At 69.2% G+C, this 10000-nt stretch overlaps 1 non-coding gene across 1 annotated transcript; it reads left to right on the top strand.

Moving 5' to 3' along the window:
* The first annotated feature begins 324 nt into the window (after window positions 1-324).
* On the top strand, window positions 325-443 carry LOC148008513 (5S ribosomal RNA). The gene has a single exon (XR_015690068.1). It is a non-coding gene; the product is annotated as a 5S ribosomal RNA (ribosomal RNA).
* The last annotated feature ends 9557 nt before the right edge of the window (window positions 444-10000 follow it).

Below are 10000 nucleotides of genomic sequence, written 5' to 3' on the forward strand. Positions count from 1 at the left end.
CCCCCTCTCCCCCACCGCCTTGTGGCATGCCGTGGGCGCGTGTCCTCCGTGGCACGTATTCTGCGGCTCGATCTTTTCTACGTCGTCGCCTATGTGTGCACGGGGTGCTCTTCACGTGGATGCTTGCCCTTCGTGTTAGAAATGGCACGCGACGGCGGCATTCAATCTTTTGTGCGTCGCCTCCATGTGCGCGGGGTTTAGGGTTCGCGTTTAGTCGCGTCCTCCGTGGCATGAGCGGCATGGCATGCCGCCATGCCTCGCTCTTGAGCCCTCTCGTGCCACTTTCCGAGTATACAAGAGCTCTTTGGAATTCCTTTGTGTTTGTGGTGCGGTCACACCAGCGCTAATACACCGGATCCCATCAGAACTCCGCAGTTAAGCGCGCTTGGGCCAGAACAGTACTGGGATGGGTGACCTCCCGGGAAGTCTTGGTGCTGCACCCTTTTGCATGCTTGTTTCGAGACCGTGGCATGGAAATCCCCTCGGATCACGTCTCGACTCTCCAACGCTGACATCGTGGTAGGAAACCCCCTCGCCTTGCCATGACGCGGCGCCTCCTCTCCTCGTCGCGATTGTCTTTGCGTACGTCGTGCCTGGCCCCTCCCTCTGCCTCGCTCTCACGTGATACCCCCTCCTCAAGATGCGAGGTATTTTGGGAGCGGAGGGTGTGCCATGTTGTGGGGGGGTTCGGTGGAGCGGGGTTTTTCCGAGGAGGGAGGGCGTGCCATGTTGCGCGGGCGGGTTGTTGGAGCGGGGATTTTCTGAGGAGGGAGGGTGTGCCATGTCGCGGGGGGGTGCCATGTCGTGGGGGGGTTTCTTGAGGAGGTCCGTCGGGGGGTGGAAGGTTCCGTGTCGCGGGAGGGGGTCGTGTGCAGTGGGGTGTGTGTGCCGTGTCATTGCGGAGCGGGATTTCTTAGGAGGGAGGGTGTGCCATGTCGTGGGGGGGTGAGGTGACGTGCCGTGGGTCGAGCGGGGTTTTTGGAGGTGGGGTGCGCGGGGGATACGCCGCGTCGTCGGGGGGTGCGGTGGGGTGGAGGGTGCGCCGTGTCGTGGGGGGGTGACGCGGGGTGGGCTGGGTCGAGCGGGGTTTTTGGAGGCGTGGCGGGGTCGTGTGGATGGAGCGGGGTTTTTCGAGGTGGGGTGCGGGGGGGATGCGCCGCGTCGAGGGGGGGTGCGGTGGGGTGTGCCGTGACGCGGGGTGGGGTGGTGTGGATGCAGCGGGTTTTTCGAGGTGGGGTGGGGTGGTGTGGATGCAGCGGGTTTTCCGAGGTGGGGTGCGCGGGGGCGTCGTGGGGGGGTGACGCGGGGTGGGGTGGGTCGAGCGGGGTTTTCGGAGGCGTGGAGGGAGCGGGGTTTTTCGAGGTGGGGTGCGGGGGGGGGCGTCGTGGGGGGGTGCGCCGTGTCATGGGGGAGTGACGCGGGGTTGGGGTGGTCAAGCGGGGTTTTTGGAGGAGAGATGGGGTGCTGTGGAGGGAGCGGGGTTTTTCGAGGTGGGGTGCGGGGGGGCGTCGTGGGGGGTGACGCGGGGTGGGGGTGGTCGAGCGGGGTTTTGGGAGGAGAGGTGGGGTGCTGTGGAGGGAGCGCGGTTTTTCGAGGTGGGGTGCGGGGGGGCGTCGTGGGGGGGTGCGGTGGGGTGGGGCGGTGCGCCGTGTCATGGGGGAGTGACGCGGGGTTGGGGTGGTCAAGCGGGGTTTTTGGAGGAGAGGTGGGGTGCTGTGGAGGGAGCGGGGTTTTTCGAGGTGGGGTGCGGGGGGGCGTCGTGGGGGGGTGACGCGGGGTGGGGGTGGTCGAGCGGGGTTTTTGGAGGAGAGGTGGGGAGCTGTGGAGGGAGCGCGGTTTTTCGAGGTGGGGTGCGCGGGGGCGTGCGGTGGGGTGGGGGGGTGCGCCGTGTCGTGGGGGAGTGACGCGGGGTTGGGGTGGTCAAGCGGGGTTTTTGGAGGAGAGGTGGGGTGCTGTGGAGGGAGCGGGGTTTTTCGAGGTGGGGTGCGGGGGGGCGTCGTGGGGGGGTGACGCGGGGTGGGGGTGGTCGAGCGGGGTTTTTGGAGGAGAGGTGGGGAGCTGTGGAGGGAGCGCGGTTTTTCGAGGTGGGGTGCGCGGGGGCGTGCGGTGGGGTGGGGGGGTGCGCCGTGTCGTGGGGGAGTGACGCGGGGTTGGGGTGGTCAAGCGGGGTTTTTGGAGGAGAGGTGGGGTGCTGTGGAGGGAGCGTGGTTTTTCGAGGTGGGGTGCGGGGGGGCGTCGTGGGGGGTGACGCGGGGTGGGGGTGGTCGAGCGGGGTTTTTGGAGGAGACGTGGGGAGCTGTGGAGGGAGCGCGGTTTTTCGAGGTGGGGTGCGCGGGGGCGTCGTGGGGGGGTGCGCCGTGTCGTGGGGGGGAGCGCCGTGTCGTGGGGGAGTGATGCGGGGTTGGGGTGGTCGAGCGGGGTTTTTGGAGGAGAGGTGGGGTGCTGTGGAGGGAGCGGGGTTTTTGGAGGTGGGGTGCGGGGGGGCGTCGTGGGGGGTGACGCGGGGTGGGGGTGGTCGAGCGGGGTTTTTGGAGGAGAGGTGGGGAGCTGTGGAGGGAGCGCGGTTTTTCGAGGTGGGGTGCGCGGGGGCGTGCGGTGGGGTGGGGGGGTGCGCCGTGTCGTGGGGGAGTGACGCGGGGTTGGGGTGGTCAAGCGGGGTTTTTGGAGGAGAGGTGGGGTGCTGTGGAGGGAGCGCGGTTTTTCGAGGTGGGGTGCGGGGGGGCGTCGTGGGGGGTGACGCGGGGTGGGGGTGGTCGAGCGGGGTTTTTGGAGGAGAGGTGGGGTGCTGTGGAGGGAGCGCGGTTTTTCGAGGTGGGGTGCGGGGGGGCGTCGTGGGGGGTGACGCGGGGTGGGGGTGGTCGAGCGGGGTTTTTGGAGGAGAGGTGGGGTGCTGTGGAGGGAGCGCGGTTTTTCGAGGTGGGGTGCGGGGGGGCGTCGTGGGGGGGTGCGCCGTGTCGTGGGGGGGAGACGCGGGGTGGGGTTGGTCGAGCGGGGTTTTTGGAGGAGAGGTGGGGTGCTGTGGATGGAGCGCGGTTTTTCGAGGTGGGGTGGGGGGGGGGGGGCGTCGTGGGGGGGTGCGCTGGGGTGGGGGCTGCACCGTGACGCGGGGTGGGGTGGGTCGAGCGCGGTTTTTTGGAGGCGTGGCGGGGTGGTGTGGAGGGAGCGGGGTTTTTCGAGGTGGGGTGCGGGGGGGGCGTCGTGGGGGGGTGCGCCGTGTCATGGGGGAGTGACGCGGGGTTGGGGTGGTCAAGCGGGGTTTTTGGAGGAGAGGTGGGGTGCTATGGAGGGAGCGGGGTTTTTCGAGGTGGGGTGCGGGGGGGCGTCGTGGGGGGTGACGCGGGGTTTTTCGAGGTGCGGTGGGGTGGGGGGGTGCGCCGTGTCGTGGGGGAGTGACGCGGGGTTGGGGTGGTCAAGCGGGGTTTTTGGAGGAGAGGTGGGGTGCTGTGGAGGGAGCGGGGTTTTTCGAGGTGGGGTGCGGGGGGGCGTCGTGGGGGGTGACGCGGGGTGGGGGTGGTCGAGCGGGGTTTTTGGAGGAGGGGTGGGGTGCTGTGGAGGGAGCGCGGTTTTTCGAGGTGGGGTGCGGGGGGGCGTCGTGGGGGGGTGCGCCGTGTCGTGGGGGGGAGACGCGGGGTGGGGTGGGTCGAGCGGGGTTTTCGGAGGCGTGGTGGTGTGGCGTGGAGGGAGCGGGGTTTTTCGAGGTGGGGTGCGGGGGGGGGCGTCGTGGGGGGGTGCGGTGGGGTGGGGGGGTGCGCCGTGTCGTGGGGGGGTGACGCGGGGTGGGGTGGGTCGAGCGGGGTTTTTCGAGGTGGGGTGCGGGGGGGGGGGGGGGGGATATGCGCCGCGTCGTGGGGGGGTGCGGTGGGGTGGGGGGGTGCGCCGTGTCCTGGGGGAGTGACGCGGGGTTGGGTGGGTCGAGTGGGGTGCGGGGGGGGGGGGATATGCGCCGCGTCGTGGGGGGGTGCGGTGGGGTGTGGGGGGTGTGCCGTGTCGTGGGGGGCTGACGCGAGGTGGGGTGGGTCGAGCGGGGTTTTCGGAGGCGTGGTGGGGTGGTATGGAGGGAGCGGGGTTTTTCGAGGTGGGGTGCGGGGCGTCGTCGTTGGGGGGTGCGGTGGGGTGGGGGGTGCGCCGTGTCGTGGGGGGGAGACGCGGGGTGGGGTGGGTCGAGCGGGGTTTTCGGAGGCGTGGTGGTGTGGCGTGGATGGAGCGGGGTTTTTCGAGGTGGGGTGCGGGGGGGGCGTCGTGGGGGGGTGCGGTGGGGTGGGGGGGTGCGTCGTGTCGTGGGGGGGTGACGCGGGGTGGGGTGGGTCGAGCGGGGTTTTTCGAGGTGGGGTGCGGGGGGGGGGGGGATATGCGCCGCGTCGTGGGGGGGTGCGGTGGGGTGGGGGGGTGCGCCGTGTCCTGGGGGAGTGACGCGGGGTTGGGTGGGTCGAGTGGGGTTTTTCGAGGTGGGGTGCGGGGGGGGGGGGGGGATATGCGCCGCGTCGTGGGGGGGTGCGGTGGGGTGTGGGGGGTGTGCCGTGTCGTGGGGGGCTGACGCGAGGTGGGGTGGGTCGAGCGGGGTTTTCGGAGGCGTGGTGGGGTGGTATGGAGGGAGCGGGGTTTTTCGAGGTGGGGTGCGGGGCGGCGTCGTTGGGGGGTGCGGTGGGGTGGGGGGTGCGCCATGTCGTGGGGGTGACGCGGGGTGGGGTGGGTCGAGCGGGGTTTTCGGAGGCATTTGTGGTGTGGCGTGGAGGGAGCGGGGTTTTTCGAGGTGGGGTGCGGGGGGGGGCGTCGTGGGGGGGTGCGGTGGGGTGGGGGGGTGTGCCGTGTCATGGGGGTGACGCGGGGTTGGGTTGGGTGGGGGAGTGACGAGGGGGGAAGGGGCGAAATTTGGAGGGGGGGGCGAATTTTTGGGGCGGGGGGGGAGGGGTGGGGTGGTGTGTGTTGGGGGGGGGGCGAAATTTCGAGGGGGGGAAGGGGAGGGGTGGTGTGGTGTGGTGTGGTGTGGTGTGGTGTGGTGTGTGTTGAGGGGGGGGGGGATTTTTGAGGGGGGGGGGGGAGGGGTGGTGTGGTGTGGTGTGTGTTGAGGGGGGGGGGGGCGGTGTGTGTTGAGGGCGGGGGGGGGGGGGGGGATTTTTTTGGGGGGGGGGAGGGGTGGTGTGGTGTGGGGTGGTATGTGTTGAGGGGGGGGGGGGCGAATTTTTGGGGGGGGGGGGGAGGGGTGGGGTAATGTGTGTTGAGGGGTGGGCGAAATTTGGAGGGGGGGAAGGGGAGGGGTGGTGTGGTGTGTGTTGAGGGGGGGGGGGATTTTTGAGAGGGGGGGGAGGGGTGGTGTGGTGTGTGTTGAGGGGGGGGGGGGGGGGAAAGGGTGGGGAGGTGTGTATTGAGGGGGGGGGGGGGCGAATTTTTGGGGGGGGGGGAGAGGGGTGGTGTGTGTTGGGGCCGGGGGGTGGGGGGGCAAATTTTGGAGGGGGGGGGAGGGGTGGTGTGGTGTGTGTTGAGGGGGGTGGCCGAATTTTTTGGGGGGGGGGGGTGGGGTGGTGTGTGTTGGGGGGGGGCGAATTTTTTGGGGGCGGGGGCGGGGGAGGGGTGGGGTGGTGTGTGTTGAGGGGGGGGCGAAATTTGGAGGGGGGGAAGGGGAGGGGTGGTGTGGTGTGTGTTGAGGGGGGGGGGGGGGAGGGGTGGTGTGGTGTGGGGTGGTGTGTGTTGAGGGGGGGGGGGGGGGCGGAGGGGTGGTGTGGCGTGGTGTGTGTTGAGGGGGGGGGGCCAATTTTTGGGGGGGGAAGGGGCGAAATTTGGACGGGGGGGGCGAATTTTTGGGGGGGGGGGAGGGGTGGGGTGGTGTGTGTTGAGGGGAAAGTGAAATTTGGAGGGGGGGAAGGGGAGGGGTGGTGTTGTGTGGTGTGGTGTGTGTTGAGGGGGGTGGCCGAATTTTTTTGGGGGGGGGGGTGGAGTGGTGTGTGTTGGCGGGGGGGGGGGGGGGGGGCGAATTTTTTGGGGGCGGGGGGGGGAGGGGTGGTGTGGTGTGTGTTGAGGGGGGGGGGGGGGGGGAGGGGTGGTGTGGTGTGTGTTGGGGGGGGGGGTGGGGTGGTGTGTGTTGAGGGGGGAGGGGTGGGAAATTTTTGGGGGGGGGGGGGGGGGGGGGCGAATTTTGGAGGGGGGGGGGGGGAGCGGTGGTGTGGTGTGGTGTGTGTTGAGGGGGGGGGGCGAATTTTAGGGGGGGGAAGGGGCGAAATTTGGAGGGGGGGGCGAATTTTTGGGGCGGGGGGGAGGGGTGGGGTGGTGTGTGTTGAGGGGGGGGCGAAATTTCGAGGGGGGGAAGGGGAGGGGTGGTGTGGTGTGTGTTGAGGGGGGGGGGGGATTTTTGAGGGGGGGGGGAGGGGTGGTGTGGTGTGTGTTGAGGGGGGGGGTGGGGTGGTGTGTGTTGAGGGGGGGGGGGGGGGGGGGCGAATTTTGGAGGGGGGGGAGGGGTGGTGTGGTGTGGTGTGTGTTGAGGGGGGGGGCCAATTTTTGGGGGGGGGGGGGGGGGCAAAATTTGGAGGGGGGGGGGGGGAGGGGTGGTGTGGTGTGGTGTGTGTTGAGGGGGGGGGGGGGGGGGATTTTTGAGGGGGGGGGGGGAGGGGTGGTGTGGTGTGTGTTGAGGGGGGGGCGGGGAATTTTTGAGGTGGGGGGAGGGGTTGTGTGGTGTGTGTTGGGGGGGGGTGGGGTGGTGTGTGTTGGGGGGGGGGGGAGGGGTGGTGTGGTGTGTGTTGAGGGGGGGGGGGGGATTTTTGAGGGGGCGGGGAGGGGTGGTGTGGTGTTTGTTGAGGGGGGGGGTGTGGGGAGGTGTGTATTGAGGGGGGGGGCGCGAATTTTTGGGGGGGGGTGGGAGGGGTGGTTTGTGTTGGGGGCGGGGGGGGGGGGGGGGGGGGGGGGAATTTTGGAGGGGGGGAGGGGGTGTGTGGTGTGGTGTGTGTTGAGGGGGGTGGCCGAATTTTTGGGGGGGGGGGGGGGGTGGGGTGGTGTGTGTTGCGGGGGGGGCGAATTTTTTGGGGGCGGGGGGGGGAGGGGTGGGGTGGTGTGTGTTGAGGGGGGGGCGAAATTTGGAGGGGGGGAAGGGGAGGGGTGGTGTGGTGTGTGTTGAGGGGGGGGGATTTTTGAGGGGGGGGGAGGGCTGGTGTGGTGTGGTGTGGTGTGTGTTGAGGGGGGGGGGGAATTTTTGAGGGGGGGGAGGCGTGGTGTGGGGTGGTGTGTGTTGAGGGGGGGGGGGGGAATTTTTGGGGGGGGAAGGGGCGAAATTTGGACGGGGGGGGGCGAATTTTTGGGGGGGGGGGGGGGAGGGGTGGGGTGGTGTGTGTTGAGGGGAAGGCGAAATTTGGAGGGGGGAAGGGAGGGTTGGTGTGGTGTGGTGTGGTGTGTGTTGAGGGGGGGGGGGATTTTTGAGGGGTGGGGGGGGCGAATTTTGGAGGGGGGGGGGAGGGGTGGTGTGTGTTGAGGGGGGGGCCAATTTTTTGGGGGGGAGGGCAAAATTTGGAGGGGGGGGGAGGGGTGGTGTGGTGTGGTGTGTGTTGGGGGGGGGGGGGGATTTTTGAGGGGGGGGGGGGGAGGGGTGGTGTTTTGTGTGTTGAGGGGGGGGGGGGGGGATTTTTGAGGGGGGGGGGAGGGGTGGTGTGGTGTGTGTTGAGGGGGGGGGGATGTGGTGGTGTGTGTTGGGGGGGGGGAAATTTTTGGGGGGGGGAGGGGAGGTGTGGGGTGGTGTGTGTTGAGGGGGGTGGGGGGCGAGTTTTGGAGGGGGGGGAGGGGTGGTGTGGTGTGGTGTGTGTTGAGGGGGGGGCCAATTTTTTGGGGGGGGGGGGGGGGGCAAAATTTGGAGGGGGGGGGGAGGGGTGGTGTGGTGTGGTGTGTTTTGAGGGGGGGGGGGAGGGGTGGTGTTTTGTGTGTTGAGGGGGGGGGGGGAATTTTTGAGGGGGGGGGAGGGGTGGTGAGGTGTGTGTTGGGGGGGGGGGTGGGGTGGTGTGTGTTGGGGGGGGGGATATTTGGGGGGGGGAGGGGTGGTGTGGGGTGGTGTGTGTTGAGGGGGGTGAGGGGGGGAGGGGTGGTGTGGTGTGGTGTGTGTTGAGGGAGGGGGGGGGGGGGCGAATTTTTGGGGGGGAGAAGGGGCGAAATTTGGAGGGGGGGGAGGGGTGGGGTGGTGTGTGTTGAGGGGGGGGCGAAATTTGGAGGGGGGGAAGGGGAGGGGTGGTGTGGTGTGGTGTGGTGTGGTGTGTGTTGAGGGGGGGGGGGGAAGGGTGGGGAGGTGTGTATTGAGGGGGGGGGGGCGAATTTTGGGGGGGGGGGGAGGGGTGGTGTGGTGTGGTGTGGTGTGTGTTGAGGGGGTGGGGTGGGGTGGTGTGTGTTGAGGGGGGGGGGGGGGGGGGGGGGGGGGCGAATTTTGGAGGGGGGGGGAGGGGTGGTGTGGTGTGGTGTGTGTTGAGGGGGGTGGCCGAATTTTTTTGGGGGGGGGGTGGAGTGGTGTGTGTTGGGGGGGGGGGGGGGGGGGGCGAATTTTTTGGGGGCGGGGGGGGGGGGAGGGGTGGTGTGGTGTGTGTTGAGGGGGGGGGGGAGGGGTGGTGTGGTGTGTGTTGGGGGGGGGGGGTGGGGTGGTGTGTGTTGAGGGGGGAGGGGTGGGAAATTTTTTGGGGGGGGGCGAATTTTGGAGGGGGGGGGGAGAGCGGTGGTGTGGTGTGGTGTGTGTTGAGGGGGGGGGCGAATTTTTGGGGCGGGGGGGGAGGGGTGGGGTGGTGTGTGTTGAGGGGGGGGCGAAATTTCGAGGGGGGGAAGGGGAGGGGTGGTGTGGTGTGGTGTGTGTTGAGGGGGGGGGGATTTTTGAGGGGGGGGGGAGGGGTGGTGTGGTGTGTGTTGAGGGGGGGGGTGGGGTGGTGTGTGTTGAGGGGGGGGGGGGGGGGCGAATTTTGGAGGGGGGGGGAGGGGTGGTGTGGTGTGGTGTGTGTTGAGGGGGGGGGCAAAATTTGGAGGTGGGGGGGGGGGGGGAGGGGTGGTGTGGTGTGGTGTGTGTTGAGGGGGGGGGGGGGATTTTTGAGGGGGGGGGAGGGGTGGTGTGGTGTGTGTTGAGGGGGGGGCAGGGAATTTTTGAGGGGGGGGGGAGGGGTTGTGTGGTGTGTGTTGTGGGGGGGGGGGTGGGGTGGTGTGTGTTGAGGGGGGCGGGGGGGGGGATTTTTTTGGGGGGGGGGGGGGGAGGGGTGGTGTGGTGTGGTGTGTGTTGGGGGGGGGGGGGATTTTTGAGGGGGGGGGAGGGGTGGTGTGGTGTTTGTTGAGGGGGGGGGGGGGTGGGGAGGTGTGTATTGAGGGGGGGGGGCGCGAATTTTTTGGGGGGGGGAGGGGTGGTTTGTGTTGGGGGCGGGGGGGGGGGGGGGGGGGGGCAAATTTTGGAGGGGGGGGAGGGGAGGGGGGCGAATTTTTTGGGGGCGGGGGGGGGGGGAGGGGTGGTGTGGTGTGTGTTGAGGGGGGGGGGGAGGGGTGGTGTGGTGTGTGTTGGGGGGGGGGGGGTGGGGTGGTGTGTGTTGAGGGGGGAGGGGTGGGAAATTTTTTGGGGGGGGGCGAATTTTGGAGGGGGGGGGGAGAGCGGTGGTGTGGTGTGGTGTGTGTTGAGGGGGGGGGGCGAATTTTTGGGGCGGGGGGGGAGGGGTGGGGTGGTGTGTGTTGAGGGGGGGGCGAAATTTCGAGGGGGGGAAGGGGAGGGGTGGTGTGGTGTGGTGTGTGTTGAGGGGGGGGGATTTTTGAGGGGGGGGGGGAGGGGTGGTGTGGTGTGTGTTGAGGGGGGGGGTGGGGTGGTGTGTGTTGAGGGGGGGGGGGGGCGAATTTTGGAGGGGGGGGGAGGGGTGGTGTGGTGTGGTGTGTGTTGAGGGGGGGGGCAAAATTTGGAGGTGGGGGGGGGGGGGAGGGGTGGTGTGGTGTGGTGTGTGTTGAGGGGGGGGGGGGATTTTTGAGGGGGGGGGGAGGGGTGGTGTGGTGTGTGTTGAGGGGGGGGCAGGGAATTTTTGAG

This window comes from Lygodium microphyllum, unplaced genomic scaffold, assembly GCF_053477565.2.
Source record: "Lygodium microphyllum isolate KBCC unplaced genomic scaffold, Lygodium_microphyllum_v1.1.10 scaffold_129, whole genome shotgun sequence".
Lineage (NCBI taxonomy): Eukaryota > Viridiplantae > Streptophyta > Polypodiopsida > Schizaeales > Lygodiaceae > Lygodium > Lygodium microphyllum.